Raw genomic sequence first — 6,199 nt, 5'->3', positions numbered from 1 at the left:
ATAATTTATTTATTTATTTTTTTGAGGGAGGTCTCACTCTGTCACCCAAGATGGAGTGCACTGGTGCAATCTCAGTTCACTGCAGCCTCAACCTCCTTAGGCTGAGGTGATCCTCCCACCTCAGCCTCCCGAGTAGTTGGGACCACAGGCACATGCCACCATGCCCAGCTAATTTTTGTATTTTTAGTAGAGACAAGGTTTTTCTATGTTTCTCAGGCTGGTCTTGAACTCCTGAACTCAAGTGATCCACCCCCTCTCAGCCTCCTAAAGTGCTGGGATTACAGGTGTGAGCCACTGTGCCTGGCTGAATTATAATTCTGATACATGTTTTTATATTAGCATTAATTATATTTTGTAATGTGTTAGATTAAGCATAATACCTAAAATCTTTAGTTAAATTAAGTCTTTGGACTATAGTAAATTGAATTAATTAATAGATAATCTTTGGATGGCTGGGTAATTTGGAAGTAAGATAAAATATTGAAGCATAAATCACCAAATATAATTTTGGGAGCTAATATATACTTTTGCTCTTTATTTTTATGAAATAGCGTGGCTAGTACTTTGCATTATGTAATTGTGCATGAGCTCAATGTTACCACTTTAAAAGGCATAAAAAGCACATATCTGATGGTGGGGAGCAATGGTCGTATTAGGTGCACTTACCAGCTTTGCTGTTGTGCCAAAATGCTGATTTGTGACAAATAGTTCTAAACTACTTGCCACCCCAACCCTGCCCTCACACCTAGTACTTTCTGTAAAAAAGATGGAGTAACAGGACCAGATTAACTCTCTTGCCTTAAATAACTGAAACAGCAAAAAATATGTATTTGAAACAATGGTTTTCAGACATTGAATAACAGAACAGAGCACTAATCCCTGAGAGCAGGAAAACAAATGAAGTGAACCTAATGATTGACCCAGCTTCCTGCCTAGAGTTTCCAGACTACAGCATAGAGAATACACCTGGGTTGTCAAAGAGTTGAGGAGACATTGTTGAGAGTATGGGGAGGCCAACACAGCCAGGGTTTGCAGAACACAGTGCTGAAGAGGAGTGGGAGAAGGAGAACTCTGCGGATCTGCAGCGAGTGGATCCCTCCATCCCTTATGCAGGTACTGGTCAGCACACATCTGTGAGGAAGCTCTTCAAGATTAGGGTCCCCACTGGGGCCGACTGAGCTGAGTGGGTCCGCCATGGACCACAAGCCCCTGCTGCAGGAGTGGCCACCGGCCTACAACCTGGAGGCCGTCCAGGTCAACTATGCATGTGGCCTGCACAGCTATGGTGCCACCCCTGCCAGCCCCCGCCAAGGCCCTACCCCTACCTCATCACAGGGGTACCCACCCACCACCCCAGGGTCTACAACATCCACAGCCAGACCACCACCTGGTACCCTGCCAACTCCATCATGGTCGTGGGAAGCTGTCCCGTCTGCAGGGTTGGGGGTGCTGGAGGACTGCTTCACCTTCCTGGGCATCTTGTTGGTCATCATCCTGTTCCCCTTTGGGTTCATCTGCCGTTTTGCCTTGAGGAAGCGAAGATGCCCCAACTGCGGAGAGACCTTCCCTTAAAGGGGACACCACGCCCAGCTTTCCTACACCCAGTTCTCTTTTTCTAATGTAAATTTCGTGTATAGTAGTTTTATGTAATTAAGCTTCAGAACTGTTTTTTGTTGTGGTTGTTGTTGTTGTTGTTTGAGTCAGAGTTTCATTCTTGTCATCCAGGCTGGAGTGCAATGGCATGATCTCGGCTCACCGCAACCTCTACCTCCCAAGTTCAAGCAATTCTCCTGCCTCAGCCTCCAGAGTAGCTGGGACTACAGGCACCAACCACCACGCCCGGCTAATTTTTGTATTTTTAGTAGAGAATGGGTTTCACCATGCTGGACAGACTGGTCTTGAACTCATGAGCTCAGGTGATCTGTCCTCCTTGCCCTCCAAAAGTGCTGGGATTACAGGTGTGAGCCACCGCACCCAGCCTCAGGACTTTTCTATAAAGTGAGATGGGATAGATATGGCATCTGCAAGCCAAGGTTTCCTGGAGCGTGGAGAGGCAGCTCTGCTGCTTCCTCCCAAGGTTAATGACAACTCAATAAAGCACTGCTTGGCTAGGCACAGTGGCTCATGCCTGTAATCCCAGCACTTTGGGAGGCTGAAGTGGGCGGATCACAAGGTCAGGAGTTCGAGACCAGCCTGGACAATATGGTGAAACTCCGTCTGTACCAAAAATACAAAATTTAGTTGCATGTGGTGGCGGGCACCTGTGGTCCCAGCTACTCAGGAGGCTGAGGCAGGAGAATCACTTGAACCTGGGAGATGGAGGTTGCAGTGAGCTGAGATCATGCCACTGCACTCCAACCTGGGCGATAGAGTGAGACTCTGTCTCAAAAAACAAACAAGCAAAAAAACACAGAGCCTAGCATAGTGGACATTCTCACCAATCAGAGTGGGAAAACTTTGTAATACATGGAATATTGGGTATGGAACTCAGAAGAGTATTTCCTCAGAAGTGAGACAAAATCACTCTTGACTAAAGACTTCTCTAGTCACATCTAACAAAGTTTAAAAGTAAGGAAAGATAGGCTGGGCCTGGTGACTCACACACCTGCAATCCCAGCACTTTGGGAGGCTGAGGTGGGCAGATCATTTGAGGTCAGAAGTTGGAGACCAGCTTGGCCAACATGGCAAAACCCCCGTCTCTATAAAAAATACAGAAATCAGCTAGGCGTCATGGTGCATGCCTGTAATACCAGCTACTTAGGTGGCTGAGGCACGAGAATCGCTTGAACCTGGGAGGCGGAGGTTGCAGTGAGCTGAAACTGCACTATTGCACTCCAACCCAGCTGACAGAGCAAGACTGTCTCAAAAAAAAAAAAAGAAAGAAAGGAAAGATAAAACTGGTTCCAACTGACAGTTGTATCCCAGGACAATGCACAAGAATATCAAAATGAAAGCAATACAAGAATACCTATTACTCAACAAGACAAAATTCACAATGACTGGCATCCAACAAATATCATGTGACATGCAAATAAGCAAGAAAATATGACCCAAAATGAGGAGAATTATCAATAACTGAAAGGGATCCAGAAATGAGATTGAGAATAGAATTCATAAGCAAGTATATTAAAAGTTATAACGAATATTTATATTGCATTATAAATTATGTTTTATATATTCACAAAGGTAGAGGAAACATAAGTATGTTAATATAAAGAAGATATTTAAATGACTTTTTCATCCCTGCAAGGTCTGAGAAAATAATAAGACTCAAATGAAACTATAAAAAATAAAAAAGATAATATTTGAGATAAAATAGAGACTATGTTAACAGTACATTAGATGCTACAAAAGAAAAAAGGTTAGTAAACTTAAAGAAATAGAAACTATTGAAAATGAGACAAAGAAAAAAACAATGGAAAATACAGAATTAGCTACAGGACAACTTCAAGAGGCCTAATATATATAAAATTATAGTCTGAATTATTCAAGAGAGAAGGGCATTCAACCTCAGAAAGCTGATTGAAAGAAAAACTAAAAAGCAAAATAAAGACATAAATTAAGAAAAAATAAAAATATGCCATGTGTGGTGGCTCACACCCGTAATCCCAACACTTTGGGAGGCCAAGGCAGGAGGATTGCTTGAGCCCAAGAGTTCAAGACCATCTTGGGCCACAGAGTGAGGTCCCAACTCTGCAAAAAATGAAAACTATTAGCCAGGTGTGGTGGCATGAACCTGTAGTCCTAGCTATTTGGGAGGCTTAGGCAGAAGGATTGCTTAAGGCCAGGAGTTCAAGGCTACAGGGAGCTGTGATTGTACCACTGCACAAGCCTGGGCAACAGGGAAAGACCTTGACTCTATTTATAAAAAGAAAGAGGTGGGAGGAGCCAAGATGGCCGAATAGGAACAGCTCCGGTCTACAGCTCCCAGCGCGAGCGACGCAGAAGACGGGTGATTTCTGCATTTCCATCTGAGGTACCGTGTTCATCTCACTAGGGAGTGCCAGAGAGTGGGCGCAGGTCAGTGGGTGAGTGCACCGTGCGCCAGCCGAAGCAGGGGCGAGGCATTGCCTCACTCGGGAAGCGCAAGGGGTCAGGGAGTTCCCTCTCCAGGGGTGACAAACGGCACCTGGAAAATCGGGCCACTCCCACCCGAATACTGTGCTTTTCCGACGGGCTTAGGAAACGGTGCCCTAGGAGAATATAGCCCACACCTGCCTCAGAGGGTCCTACGCCCACGGAGTCTCGCCGATTGCTAGCACAGCAGTCTGAGATCAAACAGCAAGTCGGCAGCGAGGCTGGGGGAGGGGCGCCCGCCATTGCCCAGGCTCACTTAGGTAAACAAAGCAGCCTGGAAGCTTGAACTGGGTGGAGCCCACCACAGCTCAAGGAGGCCTGCATGCCTCTGTAGGCTCCATCTCTGGGGGCAGGGCACAGACAAACAAAAAGACAGCAGTAACCTCTGCAGACTTAAATGTCCCTGTCTGACAGCTTTGAGGAGAGCAGTGGTTCTCCCAGCACGCAGCTGGAGATCTGAGAACGGGCTGACTGCCTCCTCAAGTGGGTCCCTGACCCCTGACCCCCGAGCAGCCTAACTGGGAGGCACCCCCCAGCAGGGGCAGACTGACACCTCACACGGCTGGCCAGGTACTCCAACAGACCTGCAGCTGAGGGTCCTGTCTGTTAGAAGGAAAACTAACAGAAAGGACACCCACACCAAAAACCCATCTGTACATCACCATCATCAAAGACCAAAAGTAGGTAAAACCACAAAGATGGGGAAAAAACAGAGCAGAAAAACTGGAAACTCTAAAAAGCAGAGTACCTCTCCTCCTCCAAAGGAACGCAGTTCCTCACCAGCAACGGAACAAAGCTGGACGGAGAATGACTTTTGACGAGCTGAGAGAAGAAGGCTTCAGACGATCAAATTACTCCGAGCTACGGGAGGATATTCAAACCAAAGGCAAAGAAGTTGAAAACTTTGAAAAAAATTTAGAAGAATGTATAACTAGAATAACCAATACAGAGAAGTGCTTAAAGGAGCTGATGGAGCTGAAAACCAAGGCTCGAGAACTACGTGAAGAATGCAGAAGCCTCAGGAGCCGATGCGATCAAATGGAAGAAAGGGTATCAGCCCTGGAAGACGAAATGAATGAAATGAAGCGAGAAGGGAAGTTTAGAGAAAAAAGAATAAAAAGAAATGAGCAAAGCCTCCAAGAAATGTGGGACTATGTGAAAAGACCAAATCTACGTCTGATTGGTGTACCTGAAAGTGACGGGGAGAATGGAAACAAGTTGGAAAACACTCTGCAGGATATTATCCAGGAGAACTTCCCCAAACTAGCAAGGCAGGCCAACATTCAGATTCAGGAAATACAAAGAACGCCACAAAGATACTCCTCGAGAAGAGCAACTCCAAGACACATAATTGTCAGATTCACCAAAGTTGAAATGAAGGAAAAAATGTTAAGGGCAGCCAGAGAGAAAGGTCAGCTTACCATCAAAGGGAAGCCCATCAGACTAACAGCGGATCTCTCGGCAGAAACCCTACAAGCCAGAAGAGAGTGGGGGCCAATATTCAACATTCTTAAAGAAAAGAATTTTCAACCCAGAATTTCATATCCTGCCAAACTAAGCTTCATAAGTGAAGGAGAAATAAAATACTTTACAGACAAGCAAATGCTGAGAGATTTTGTCACCACCAGGCCTGCCCTAAAAGAGCTCCTGAAGGAAGTGCTAAACATGGAAAGGCACAACCGGTACCAGCCACTGCAAAATCATACCGAAATGTAAAGACCATCAAGACTAGGAAGACACTGCATCAACTAACGAGCAAAATAACCATCTAACATCATAATGACAGGATCAAATTCACACATAACAATATTAACTTTAAATGTAAATGGACTAAATGCTCCAGTTAAAAGACACAGACTGGCTAATTGGATAAAGACTCAAGACCCATCAGTGTGCTGTATTCAGGAAACCCATCTCACGTGCAGAGACACACATAGGCTCAAAATAAAAGGATGGAGGAAGATCTACCAAGCAAATGGAAAACAAAAAAAGGCAGGGGTTGCAATCCTAGTCTCTGATAAAACAGACTTTAAACCAACAAAGATCAAAAGGGACAAAGAAGGACATTACATAATGGTAAAGGGATTAATTCAACAAAAAGAGCTAACTATCCTAAATATAT

The 6,199-nt window shown here is 45.0% G+C and overlaps 1 pseudogene; it reads left to right on the top strand.

Annotated features, from left to right (window-relative positions):
* The first annotated feature begins 1,194 nt into the window (after window positions 1–1,194).
* On the top strand, window positions 1,195–1,572 carry LOC100458337 (membrane protein BRI3-like; annotated as a pseudogene).
* The last annotated feature ends 4,627 nt before the right edge of the window (window positions 1,573–6,199 follow it).

This window comes from Pongo abelii, chromosome 10, assembly GCF_028885655.2.
Source record: "Pongo abelii isolate AG06213 chromosome 10, NHGRI_mPonAbe1-v2.0_pri, whole genome shotgun sequence".
Taxonomy (NCBI): Eukaryota; Metazoa; Chordata; class Mammalia; order Primates; family Hominidae; genus Pongo; species Pongo abelii.
The sequence above is the reverse complement of the archived record's forward strand: the minus strand, read 5'-3'. Positions and strand labels throughout refer to the sequence as shown.